General features: G+C 39.0%; 1 protein-coding gene across 2 annotated transcripts in view; it reads left to right on the forward strand.

The window, feature by feature from the left end:
- Positions 1 to 14771, forward strand: part of SPOCK1 (SPARC (osteonectin), cwcv and kazal like domains proteoglycan 1) — a 524574-nt gene that overhangs the window by 348437 nt on the left and 161366 nt on the right. The gene's annotated exons all lie outside the window — the stretch shown is intronic.

A 14771-nucleotide genomic window follows, 5' to 3' on the forward strand; every position in this document is an offset into this window, starting at 1 on the left:
CAAATTTAGTGGCAGCCTTCAAATTGTATAAATTCAGTAATTGCACTGTTGCTAGGAATCAACTTCTAGATCCTAAAAGAAGTTATAAAAAGAAGAAAAAAGCAGATATACATATAAAATAAGTATGTATGACTTTTTCTAGCAACAAGAAATAAAAAACCTGCTGTCTTCTGGAAGATAATTGCAAGCACTTCAACCCATAGGTCAGAACCTAAGGTTCCACCAGAAAAATGAGTACGAGTTTTACAATCAGTTTTATCAACCCTTCAACCTGTCTTTGTTTCATTCCAGCCTACCTCATTAAACAGTATCCCTCCTTGGCCTCCACATTCTTGGTCACAAATTGTCAAATTTATTGATCAGCTAAAAAGCCTCTGCTACTGAACTGATACCCATCAAATTGTTAAAAAATAATAGCTATGGAAAAGATATCCAGATTCCCTCTTACAGACCATGGAAGCAAAAGTTGGATCTTGAAGAAGAAGTAGGATAGGAAGAGTATCAGTGCTTTTGAATTTAGGCACAAATAACTAGGTGGAAATTATTCTACTTTGGACACATTATGCAAAGATTTAATGCAAAGAAGGCTCAAATGTGGGGAAGGTGAAAGGAAAGAAAAGAAGACAACCATCAGTAAGATGGATGAGTAAGTCACAGTAATTAGAAGTCCTTAAAGGCCCTATTAGGGACAGATTGTTATGGGAAAATGGGGTTCTTATGTAAGAGTCAAATACAACTTGATAGCACATAATCAAATTTTGATTAGTGGGCTAATCTTTTGTGTCTTTATTTATCCAAATTAATAACTTCTTTCATATGCCAATAACTAGAATTATTCAATCATCGTTCCACTCTTCCAGAAGCCCACTAGCACTGATCTTTTCAATTATAACTCAGTTATTTTCCTCTATTCCCAATAAACCTCATACACAATTCTTTAGACATAAACTCTTCATCAGGCAGAATAAGAGAAATTTCTTACCGATTTAGCCATCTCTGTCTTATATATGATTTTGGTTGGCTTACAAGATTTCCTGAGGTTCTAGCACATGACTCGGTCGGGGACCTGGTGGCGGCCTGGGATCGGGCCGCTAGCGGAGCCTTAGATCGAGTCGTGCCTTTGCGGCCTCTGACCCGGTGTCGATCCCTCGTGGCTCCTTGGTTCACTGAGGAGCTGAGGGAGATGAAGCGCCGGAAAAGACGCCTGGAGAGTGGTTGGAGGGCCAGTCTCATCGAATCTGATCGAACACTGGTAAGGTCGCATATTAAGACCTATCTAGTGGCGATAAAAGCGGCGAAGTCTAATTACTTTTCCGCTCTTATTGCATCATCAGAGAATCGTCTGGTGGCCCTGTTCAGAGTGACCCACTCCCTGCTTCAACCGGGAGTGTGGGAGGACCCCTTGGAGGGCAGGGCTGAGGATTTCGGACGATATCTGTATGACAAAATTGTTCAGATCCGGCGGGATTTGGACTCTGACTGGGTAGATCCGGGCAGGATGGCGAGGAATAGTCTTGAGAATGTTATCTGGCAAGAGTTTGACTCTGTGACTCCGGATGACGTGACAGGATTTTGGGGAGACTTAATGCGACCACATGTTTACTGGACCCGTGTCCCTCCTGGTTAGTACTGGCTTCCCGGGAGGTCACACGAGGCTGGCTCCAGGGAATTATCAACGCTTCGTTGAGTGAGAGTCACTTCCCTGCTGCCTTGAAAGAGGCGGTGGTGAGGCCTCTCCTCAAGAAGCCCTCCCTGGACCCGGCAGTATTGGCTAACTACCGTCCTGTCTCCAACCTTCGCTTCGTGGCAAAGGTTGTTGAGAGTGTGGTCACACAATAGTTTCCACAATTCCTGGAGGAAAGGTCCTATCTAGATCCGTTCCAGTCGGGTTTCAGGCCTGGGCACAGCACAGAAATGGCATTGGTCGTGTTGGTTCATGATCTCTGGAGGGCTCGGGACAGGGGTTGCTCCTCTGTTCTGGTCCTATTAGATCTCTCAGCAGCTTTTGATACCATCGACCATGGTATCATGCTGCACCGGCTGGAAGAGTTGGGGATGGGGGGCACCACCTTTAAAGCGCTCCATGGCATAGGACCTAGTTATCTTTGAGACCGCCTTCTGCCACCGACGACCTCCCATCGACCCGTGTGCTCCCACAGAGAGGGCCTCCTCGGGGTGCCATCAGCCAAGCAATGCAGGCTGGTGACCCCCAGGGGGAGGGCCTTCTCTGTGGGGGCTCCCACCCTCTGGAATCAACTGCCCCCAGAGATAAGGAGAATCCAAGACCTCCGTGCCTTCTGCCGTTCCCTTAAAACTTTCCTTTTTCAACAAGCAGGGCTGGCCTAACAAATCCTTTTAAATGATTTTAAATGATTTTAAATTCGTTTGTCTTTTTAAATTCTGGGCCAAATTGAGATATTTCCTTTTAATCTGTTCTTAATTTATGTATTATGTATTATGTATTTATGTGTTTTTACTTGGCTGTACACCACCCTGAATCCCTAGGGAGAAGGGCGGTATATAAATTTGAAGTAAAATAAATAAAAATAAATAAAATTAAACACACATAAAAACATATAATCAAAAATAAATAATCATAACAAGACTATTAAAACATTAACAATAACAACTATTTCTTTTAAAAAAAACCAAATCTACAGGAGAGTACAGTCAATTACACTAACAGTACAGCCATTTTGTAGGCTCCATAACACCACTATTAGATCTCTAGGCCAGATGACAAAGCCATGTCTTCTGGCCCTTCCAGAAGGTCAGTAAGATCAGATTAACAGAGTTGGAAGGGACCTTGTAAGTCTTCTAGATAGGGCCTGCATGACCTCAGGGGGAATGATGTTCCATCAGGGAGGTGCCACAACAAAAAAGGTTATCCTCCCAGGTCCTGCCAGATGACATTTCTTAATGGAGACGACCCACAACATGCCCTTTTTGCTGGACCTAATAGGACAGGTAGATGTGATTGGAGACAGGCATTCTGTCAAATAACACAGCTGTATGCCACAAACAAGCAGCCTTTAGGGAGGCGAGATCAACTATGAATCATTGTTTTAGTCTGAAGTATGGGGCTTAGAAAATACATATGCACAATCCCACTCCCTTTATCTCGCCTTTATTGATCTAATATCAATAGAGAAGGCTCTAGCAAAAGCTGTCACAATAAGTGATAGACTGGAGGGCAGTCTGCCTAATTAGGATGCTGCAGGAGAATTCTGTCACACAAGTTAGAAGTGATAGCAATGGTCTACAGATATTCCTATCCAAAAAGAATAAAACAGGACAGTATCCTGGGCTATTTCTGTCTTCCCCACCCCCACCCTTATGGTTACTTCTTTAACTAAAGCAGAATTCCATCACCACTCCAATTTCACAACAGTGTTGGTTGTGCTTTTTTTATGCCATCAAAGAAGCCCTTCCTTCTCACATACCACCTGAGGCCCTTGTACACATGTTTCTCCTCCCGTGCCATGGCTTCTTGTACCCTATTTTTTATTTTAACAAATCAACCATTTAATTTGCTACTCAGTCACTATAAAAAAAGATTATCCCTTATCACTCTTCCTACAAAGACTCCTTTCAGTTTCCACAGATATAACTCTTAAAGGATGTTGATCAGAATCAGGCGGAGGATCAACTTCATCTGCCGTTCTTGCACTATTTCTGATTTAAACTGTTAATAGCTGGGTGAAAGAAACTCTGTTGTTGGTGATAACAATAACACTAATAATCAACTATAGTCCAATGCATTTTCATGTCATTAACTTTCTTGGCATTGACAGATTGTATGGTTTGCACTCACTTTTATTGTTGCAAAATGACCTCAATAATTACAGAATAACAGAATAAAATAATAGAGTTGGAAGAGGTCTTGGAGGTCTTCTAGTCCAACCCCCTGCTCAAGAAGGAAAGCCTATGCCATTTCAAACAAAAGGTGGTCCAATCTCTTCTTTAACACCTTCAGTGTTGGAGCACCCACAACTTCAGGAAGCAAGACTTTCCACTGATTAATTGTTCTAACTGTCAGGAAATTTCTCCTTAGTTCTAGGTTGCTTCTCTCCTTGATTATTTTCCATCCCTTACTTCTTGTCCTGCCTTCACGTAGTTTGGAGAACATTTTAACTTGCTGGGCACTTGTAAATCAGGCATTAGCTTTTGGCGACTTATGAAAATTAAAGCATTTTCCAATACAAGATGTAATAACAAAAATAAGATTTGGATTCCAGAGATTAAATTTGTGTCATACTGTACAATTATTATTTAGTAATATTTATTAAAATATTATAAAATGTACAAAAGAACAAAATACCCCAAATTCATCTTCTTTGTGTTTTTGTATAGTCCATCACATTTGTAGCTATAGATATAATAGGCTGTTATGACCAAGATGGCCACCTGCTTATTTTTCAGAATTTTTCTTTATCGAAGAAAAGTATGTGCACATATCATGAAAGTGAGTGATAACATAAGAAGTAGTAAAATCTGAAGTTACCTGTTGTAAAAACAGATAGATAGGCATTAGTGATGGTGCTGTTACACAGGGGCTGAAAATGGGAGAATAGGTATCTAAGTGCTCCTCTGATTGGTTGAAAACTGTTCTCCTGTCCTTGTCATTGTTCTGTTGTATTGTATTTGTCATTTTTATTGCTCTCATGTTTTTGTTACATGAGACAAACATGTGACAAAACAAATTGTCACAATTGTTTGTCTCGTGTTTGCATGACTACAAGGAACATTCAAATGCAGATGTTCACAGGCAGTGCTATTAATTTTAGGGAGATGAACTGAACTGATACAGACTGCTGCAATTGTATACAAATTTTGCTAAAATCTAAAGGCCATGGTTGTAAATCAATGTATTTAACTAAAGTTTTATGTCTATTGAGAGTCTCAGTCATGGTTGTCCCAAAGGTGCTTTTTTTCAAGAGACAACTTGACTTTCTGGTTTCTCTTTGAAGACGTTTCGCTTCTCATCCAAGAAGAGCTGAAGAAGCTTCTTGGATGAGAAGCGAAACCTCTTCAAAGAAAAACCAGGAAGTCCAGTTGTCTCTTGAAAAAAAGCACCTTTGGATTAACTAAAGTTAGTTCCGTGTAATCCTGTAATAATTAATTATATCAGATAAGCAACATGCAGAAACAGTGCCATATTTTATCTCTCCCTTTGCTTTATAAAATCACTGCAGCAAAACAAGGCCTCACATCTGACAACTAATTCTTCTGTATAAATATTCCTAGTAATCTATATCCAAGAAGTGTTCACCTTGATACCTTCCAGATATGTTAATTTCTAAACACCAGAATCCCCAGTCTGGTCTTTTGCCCTCTGCTTCAAGATTAGAACCATTTGTTTACTTGTTTGTTTATATGATATGGCTGCCAGATTTTAAAAAATTAAATATATCTATTCAGTGGAATCCAGGGAAGCAAGTTTTGCCCATTTTGTACATGCATACAGCATCTTGATATATACACAAAGGGGCAGGGCTTGCATTACAGTGCTACTTTTGTTATTCTGACCTCCCATGTAGACCTCCTGCCATCTCTGGGCCCAGGGTCAGAGGCAGCACATGGCTGCCATGGTAGCCACAGACCTAAACCAACTCATTCAGGGGTCTACTCAAACAGGGAGGGTCACACATTAGACCTGGTGTTTGCCTCTGGGAAGTGGTGTCATGATCTGGATTTGGAGGATATTAACATTTCCGTCCCTGAATGGACCACTCTTTCTTGACCCTAGTATTCTCCACAGTCACTCCCCACCACAGGAAAATGGAACCTATTCAGTTGGGTCGCTCCAGGCACCCAACTGATGGACCAATGCAGTTTCAGAAGGCACTTGGGGTTTTTCCCAAAACTCTGTTAAACGTTTTAGCAGAGGCTCTCATGTCTCATAGGTGACAAGGACAGTGGACCGAATCATACATATGCAGACTCTGTGGTCTTATGGCAGCTAGGAAGGATGCCTATTCCATGGCAGCCCCTAATCTATGAAATACTTGGCTGCCTGAATTTTAGCAGGCCTCTAAGTTCCTGCCTTCCTCAAAGCCTTGCACAGCTGGCTTTTCACCAAGTGCTGGGATAAGATTAGATGACTGAACTTAATAAGTTTCACTTGGCACCAGTTTTTGTTATTTTTAGCGCTTAAGTGTTTTTTAATTTTATAGTTTTACTATGGCTTTGTATCTTGTTTTAAATTTTGATTGGGAGCCGCCCTGAGCTGGTCATAAGATGGACATCTATTTAAATAGACACCAATGTGCCTGTTTGATAGGACACAATCTTATTCTCTGTAATTAAAAATGCATAGCATTTCTTTGAAAACAATTAAATCAGTAAGTCCTCTACCCCTGTAAAAACTTTGCAAGCAATTATTTAACACTTTTTCTTCAGCAGCACATTGAACAGAGTAACTGCATAGCTGCCAGTTTTACAGGATGTGTAATTAAGGTAGTTAATAAAGCAATTACCTGAACATGACAATGACTGTTCTTCACTAATCAGAAAATGAAAATAGGGGTAATCTTAAATTGCCAAATACTTCCTTAGTGACTAACAGCCCTTCCAGTGATTGGAAGGTACACATAATTATTGTGTAAGCTTGCAAGTATGTACATTGTTTAGTAAATTTAATTAAATCATTATAAACAAATTAATCCAATTATCAACTTTCTGGCTTGAAAATAGGGACCAAAAAAGTGTCAGTAGCTATAGCAGCCATTAATTGGACAAGAAAAAAAAAAACAAGGAAAAAGAGAGTTTCCAAAAACTAGGCAATATGGAAGAACAGAAGTTTAAGCCTTGAATGGGAATCTTTTGTTTTCTTCTGAATAACACTCACCTAGTGACCTTGCTTTGTCCGTGATTGCAGTTTGTGAATACACAGACATATCACAAAATAACACAGTTTGGCAACTCAGTTTGTCCTTGATCACAATTATTGATTTCTTTGATTTAAAAAGCAAAGGTGAATGGAGCTTCAGGGTTTTAACTGTATATAGAGGGAATTTCAGCTAGAATAGCCCACCCCCCCCTCTCATGTACTAGGTAGCAGTTTAATCCTTCCAAATAGGGAAAAGCTAGAAGCTATTTCTTCTCAAGCAACAAGCAATTGAAGCACCAACTGCTGCTAGATAAACCTATACCTTCTATATTTCTCTTCTCTACCACACAGTTTTCATTTCTAATTCCAAAGAATTCAAGACACCAAGAATAAGAGCCTTGGTGGCGCAGCAGACTAAAGTGCTGTTAAGTAGCACCAGCTGCCTGCAATTACTGCAAATTCAAATCTCACCAGGCTCAAGGTTGACTCGGCCTCCATCCTTTCGAGATAGGTAAAATGAGGACCTGGATTGTGGGGGCAATAAACTGACTTTGTATAACAAAGAACACCGCTTAGGGGAGGCTGAAAGCCCTACTAAGCAGGTATATACAAAAGTATGAAGGCTATTGCTTAACGCATTGTATGCCGCCCTGAGTCTCCGGAGAAGGGCGGCATATAAATCGAACCAATAAATAAATAAATAAATAAATAAATAAATAAATAAATAAATAAATAAATAAATAAATAAATAAATAAATAAATAAATAAATAAAAAATAAGGTTTCCCAGAGCATCTTCTCCATTACATATATTTCTGCCTTCAGACCATAGCCTAGGAACTAGTACTATACTGCTCTGTGGTTGAGTCCATTGTAGGAGTCCACAGGAAGGAGAAGAGATGCAAGTGATGATATATATATATATATATATATATATATATATATATATATATATATATATATATATATGATGGCATCATCACATCTGATCAGGGGTGGGCTGCTGGGGGTTTGCAGGAGTTCAGGAGAACCTCTACCTAAGATTCTGTGCACTTCAGAGACCCCCCCCCCAATCCCACTCCTGGCTGGCCCCGCCTGCCCCCCCCTCCCAGGAGTCCCCACACAGCCCATTTTGGATGCAGGTAAGTGCATGGCACGCGCGGAGGCTCAGGTAGGGCAAAAAATGGGCCTACCGGAAGTTTGGGAAATGGGCCCGTTTCCGGCCTCCAGAGGGCTTCCAGAGCCTGGGGAGACGGTTTTCACCCTCCCGGAGGCTAAAGGAAAGCCTCTGGAGCCCAGGGAGGCCATACCCCCCCCCCACTGTGGTGCGGGAGGCCAACTAGGCCACACTCACCATGGCCATGCCCACCCAGCAACCGGGCAGAGAACCCCTTGCTAAAATTTTTGAAGCCCACCCCTGCATCTGGTTATTCTGCATTTTCTTAGAGATCTTGCTGGATTCAGTCATTTTTTTTTAAAAAAAAAGAAACCTATAGTACAATAGCTGCTTTGGTTTAGTGTGTTACATGAACCTAGATATGTGGTTTATAAATTTTAACTGAATTCAGAAATAACAACCTGGGGCTTCATAGAGCGCTCATCCCCATTTTTCAAATATCATATTTCAGTACCTTACTGCATTTATGCAATATCATATTTGCTGGTAACTGACAAAACTGATAATGGAGCAAAGTTTCTCATATATAACTTAGCACGTTAATTGAACCCTGACAATTTAGGCATAGAATAAAATATGTGCTGCAAATTAGAATTGTGGTTTTTATTATTTTCTCATTTTTTCAGCATAACTCAATGGATGTGTGGGAATTTCAGAAAGGGACAGTAAAGCTATCTCATCGTTTTTAGTTTTAGCCCCAACAGAGCACATCCTTCAACATATATCCATTCTATTCAAATTAATACCAGAAATTATATCAACTCCAATTTTTAAAATTTTGGTTAGCATATGAAGACAAAATTTAACTGGACTGACAAATATGAGATGCCTCCAAATGGCCTCATTATAGCAAGTGTTATTAGCAAAATAGGATGGAATATTGCGTTCATATGGTAAATGGGATATGCAATACATGGAAATAGGAGAAGCAGAGATTAAAAGCTAATCCACTTCAAGCACTGGATATACAGTGATATAAAATTTCCAGTTTACTGCCCAACAAAATGTTCATTTTAACAGAATAAGAGAATAACAGAGTTGGAAGGGATCTTCTAGTCCAACCCACTGTTCAAGCAGGAAACCCTATACCAGTGATGGTGAACCTTTTCAGCACTGAGTGCCCAAACGGGAACATGCGCATGCACAGGTGTGTTGGAGCAACAGAAACCCGAAGACCAGCTGGCCGGTATGCATGCGGGCGCCGACCAGCTGATCTTCGGGTTTCCAGCACCCTGGCGCGCGTGAAGACCAGTATGCGGTCGCTGGAAACCAGAAGAGCAGCTGGCGACAGCGCTCGTGCCCACAGAGAGGGCTCTGCATGCCACCTCTGGCACATGAGCCATAGGTTTGCCATCATGGCCGTATACCATTTCAGACAAATGTCTAATCTCTTCTTAAAAACCTCCAGTGTTGAAGCACCCACAACTTCTGGAGGCAAGTTGTTCTCATAATTAATTGTTCTAACAGTCAGGAAATTTCTCCTTAGTTTTAGCTTGCTTCTCTCCTTGATTAGTTTCCATCCATTGCTTCTTGTCCTACCCTCAGGTCAGGGGTGGGTTCTACTTACTTTACTACTGGTTCGCAACAGGGCCACGCATGTGCTTCTGCACATGCACAGAAGCTTCTGCGCATGCGCAAAATCTTCCTGATGACGTTGGGGTTGGTGGGCGAAGCCTCCCACCGGTTTTACTACTTGTTCTTGTGAACCGGTTCGAGCCAGGGGCAGCCCACCACTGCCTCAGGTGCTTTGGAGAATAGCTTGACCCTGTCGTCTTTGGGGCAGCCCCTTAGATATTAGAACACTGCTATCATGTCACCATAGGAAACTAATCAAGAAGAGAAGCAACCTAGAACTAAGGAGAAATTTCCTGACAGAACAATTAATCGGTGGAACAACTTGCCTCCAGATGTTGTGAATGCTCCAACACTGGAAGTTTTTAAGAAGAGATTGGATAACCATTTGTATAGGGCTTCCTGCCTGAGCAGGGGGTTGGACTAGAAGACCTCCAAGGTCCCTTCTAACTCTATTAATATTTTGTATTTTGTAGTCCTTTTAATTAAACTAGGCATACCCAATTCCTACAACCGTTCTTATGTTCATCTTATGTTATCTTCATATGTTTTAACCTCTAGTCTCCTAATCATCTTTGTTCCTTTTGTCCACACTCTTTCTGGAGTCTCAATATCTTTTTTATATTGTGACAACAAAAATTGGATGTAATATTCCAAGTGTGGTCTTACAAAGGCATTATAAAGATCACTAAGTGATCTTGATTCTATACCTCTCTTAATGTAGCCTAGGACTGCATTTTGTCTTAACAGCTGGGTTGAGATAGTTCTTTTGCAGCCAAATGGCTACAGAACTATATTATCATGTACGCAAACACACATGGAAATCAGAAGCGGGGGGGGGGTTGCCATCGCCCTACTAATTTATTTCTTTAAGCATCCCACATTAATGTTTGAAGATAGCACCAGTCCTTGGATAAGTTGCTGAGGCATAATATTGATCTTCAATGAGGGCACACCATTCTTCTGTGCTGGTCAAGGTTGAAAAGAAATCATATGAGTCCATCAGGAACAATCCAAATCAGAAGAGAAGTTTAAAAATGGAAAAAAGAATTTTGTCCTAGAAAGGGATTTCTTAAAATAAAATTGTTCCTAGGTTCAGAAAAAAGTTGAACATTCAAAGAAGCAATATAAAAAGACAAATTGATTTCTAACTCTGTATGATTTCTTGAAACAGGAATAAAATAACCCTTGGAATTAATTCTGAAACTATATCTGTGTTCTTTAACTATTCTCTACCTTGTGCTAGTCCAGTATATGAAAAGGCAAAGAGAACACAGTCTAAGAATATGGCCTTAGAAAAAATATGTTTTTTAGCAGAGAGCTATTAACTAGATTATATGAATTATTTCTGGCTTAATATACCATTTCAGTATTTTGATAATAAAGATGAAACAGCAATTATCTTAAGAAAAACTAAGTTTTGGAACACTAATGTTAATCTATTTAGCAGAGAATTTTGACCAATCTATCACCCAGAAGAAAGCTGTACATTTTCCTTTCTATTATTCATACTATGTTATCCAGCAAGCACTGATAATCCTGTTAATATGGCCACATCACACAGACTGAAGAATGGCTCTGTATCTTTGAAAATAACACTTCTTGATATAGTTTTCTTTTTCAAAGAAAAGCCAGAAAACATTTTTTTTTAATTCAAACTCTATGGGCTTTGTTATATGAGCTGTATAGCTGTCTACCAACAATGTGTGTGTGTCTGTGTGAGTGTGTAGAAATGGCAGCAGGAAACACTAACAATTTATATGTACTGTACTATATAATTTACTAAATCTGTCAAGTAGACAAACATAAAGAAGAATTTAAACAAATGTCCATGGATTTTTAAACAACAGTATATAAGAATAATAGTTGATTAAACTTCAGGATGTAGAATTAAAAGTTTTAAGCAGGTGAACAGCTCAAGTCTATCCAATTACCTTGCTACTTACATTTTCCTTTATAAATGTAGCAGTTCATGCACACAGAGACATTAATCATATTAAATTGAAAAACCTGTTAGCATATTACTAAAATATTCCACCAATATAGTGGTACCTCAGTACTGGTCATTAATTGGTTCCAAGAGGTGCAACAAGTACCAGAAATGACGAATATCAAACAAAATTTTCCCATAAGGTATAATGTATTAGTAGCAAGGCAACTAACATCAACAAGTTCTAATTGTTGTTGTTCTGATTTGCTTTTCTTTTTCTCTCTCTTCCTTTTCTTTTTTTAGGTAGGTGGCATGACTAGAAGTTAGGTAGGATAGAAAGAAAACTTTTTTTTTTAAAATAAAGGGTGATATGATTAAAAGTTAAAATAAGAGATAGAAATAAGAGGGGGAATATTAGTGTATACACTTTCATATAATAAAATAAAAGCATTAACAAGAGAAAATATTGAATAATTGAATAATGACAGACTGCAACTTAATATAAATGTGTATCAATATTAGAAATATACAAGTTGATTGAATGTAATAACTATGATTAATTTTACTAGTTTTATTTGTATTAGAATGCATGATACCCAAGTGCCACCCTGTTATGCATTGATATGTTTGTAAAAAAATAAAAACCTTGGGGGGAAAAAACCCCAAGTTCTAGCTTGCATGTCGGGTACCAAACAAACTTTGAGTACTGGGTCAAAACTTTCACATCAAAATGCATCGAGTACCAAATTCGACAAATTTCAAAGCAGTTGAGAACCAAGGTGCCATTATAGTTTATTTTATATGCTGCAAAACTGCAGGCTAAGTGAAAATGCTGATTTTCTCAGCTTGTATAGAAAGAATGCTTTTGGTGGGATTCTAACACATTTATCCCTAGAAATTCTCTAGACTGCACATTGACTTAATATTTCTTTAAAACAGAAATCACAGATGGATTTTCAAATAGATGATGGCTGTTTTCAGTAGATCATTCCCTAAAAATTCCCAGGCTGGTTGCAGTTCAGATGTTACATTTTTCACATGGTTAGTTTTGGCCACAGGAGTCTATGTTAAAGAATGTAAGACCAATGCTTGTTGGCTTTATGAATTTGCAGTAAATCTAAATCTATTCTGCAAGGCTCTGGGTTTTTTTCCACTCTATTTAATGTTGCTGCTTGCTTAACAAAGTGATATTATTTTTCATTACTTTCACTGTTTCATCAGATTAGTTTGATACATGTTTGAGTAAAATATGTGAATGAATGCATCCAGCATTGCCCATCAGCAGCTTCAGAATACAGAATTATTGATCAATAAAGCTGGAAAACCTTATATTGGAAATGTGGATGTGGCTTGTCACAAATTCTACCTGGAAACTTTATCTAGCTGGGTAGGTTAAATTCTAATGAAGCAAATGAAACATCAATATAGGGAAATATGTATCTTTTTCCACCTCAAACACAATTGTTCTCATTTTCTTCTATTTTCTTCTTTATTTTTTTACTAGCAGCAGTACATTATCAAAATCCAAATTATAGATTTTTATTTCTAGATACATTTCCCAAATATTTTCTCAATTTACTGATGCTTACTTTCTCATAACGTTTTACTTTAAGAGTAAGCCCTTACACATAATTATCTAGATTTAATTATAAATGTAAGGCCACAGCATGTAGGTCAAATATTTTGCAACAAATGTTAAATTGGTAATTTGGTAACAAATTGGTAAATTGGTAACAAATGGTAAATTACAGATGGGAGGTTGAACAAAATAAATGGACTCTGAAAATATGGAAATGGAAAATATTGTTAGTTAATAAGTTCCCCTGCCTGCCATCTCCATACACTTTTTGGCAAAGGGTTCTAAGCTTTTAGGATGAACTGCCATTTTCAGATGTATCCCGTTGCCCAAAATATATACTTGGCTTAAGGAGATGCACATGCTCCAAATTATCTTTTTTCTTCAGATCTGAAGCACTGCATGCAGCCTTATTGCATTCTAATTTTAATTTTAAGATTATTGGTCATGTTTATCTCCAGCTACAAAGGTGTTTGTTTGTTCTTTCCTATGTATGGTATTGAATCATAGGCACTCTGAAAGTGTCCCCTTCCCACTCAGGGGCAAAAATAAAACATATACACACAAACATACACACTTATTCACTGCTATTGTAGCAATGGATATATAAGTAAGACGTGACATAGCATTGATATCACTTTATAATGCCTTGGTAAGACCACACTTGGAATATTGCATCCAGTTTGGTCGCCATGATATAAAAAAAATGTTGAGACTCCAGAAAACATAGACAAAAGCCAGGAAAAGCACCAGGCCCAGACAAGATAACTCCTTCTTGCTTAAAAGTCTGTGCTGACCAATTGGCCCTCATCTTCACTTGAATCTTCAATAAATCACTAGAGATGTGCCATGTTCCTTCTTGCTTCAAACGCTCCACTATCATCCCAGTGTCGAAGAAGCCCTCCATCAAGGAACTGAATGACTACATACCAGTTGCTCTAACATCTGTAATTATGAAAACCTTTGAAAGGCTAGTGATGTCCCACCTGAAAACCATCACAGATCTGCTGTTAGACCCCTTGCAATTTGCATACTGAGCAAATAGATCGACAGATGATGCTGTTAATATGGCTCTGCACTACATTTTATTTATTTATTTTATTTTTATTTATTTTATTTGTATACCACCCTTCTCCAACAGGACTCAGGGCGGTGAACAGCCACGGTAAAAACACAACATATAAAATTTAAAAACAATTTAAAAAACATTAAATAATTTTGGCCATCAATTTAAAATAACCCAATTAAAACCAATTATAAATTTAAAACCGCAAGGATGGGGTCAAGCCAGCCCGGCTAGATGGAATAGATGTATTTTCAGGGCCCGACGAAAAGTCCGGAGGTCTGGTATCGTGAGTATCTCTGGGGGTAGGTTGTTCCAGAGGGCAGGTGCTGCCACAGAGAAGGTTCTCCCCCTGGGGGTCGCCAGCCGACATTGTCTGGCCGACAGCACCCTGAGGAGGCCCTCTCTGTGTACATCCTACAACATCTTGAATCTCCAATCAGTGAAACAACTTGCCTCCAGAAATTGTGGGTACTCCTACACTGGTGATTTTTAAGAAGAGATTGGACAGTGATTTGTCAGAAATGGTATAGAGTTTCCTCCTTGAGCAGGGAGTTGGATTAGAAGACCTTCAAGATCCCTTCCAACTCTGTTACTCTATTAAGGCGAGCAAGAAAATTTT

This window comes from Pantherophis guttatus, chromosome 2 (assembly GCF_059756535.1).
Source record: "Pantherophis guttatus breed Tessera chromosome 2, ASM5975653v1, whole genome shotgun sequence".
Lineage (NCBI taxonomy): Eukaryota > Metazoa > Chordata > Lepidosauria > Squamata > Colubridae > Pantherophis > Pantherophis guttatus.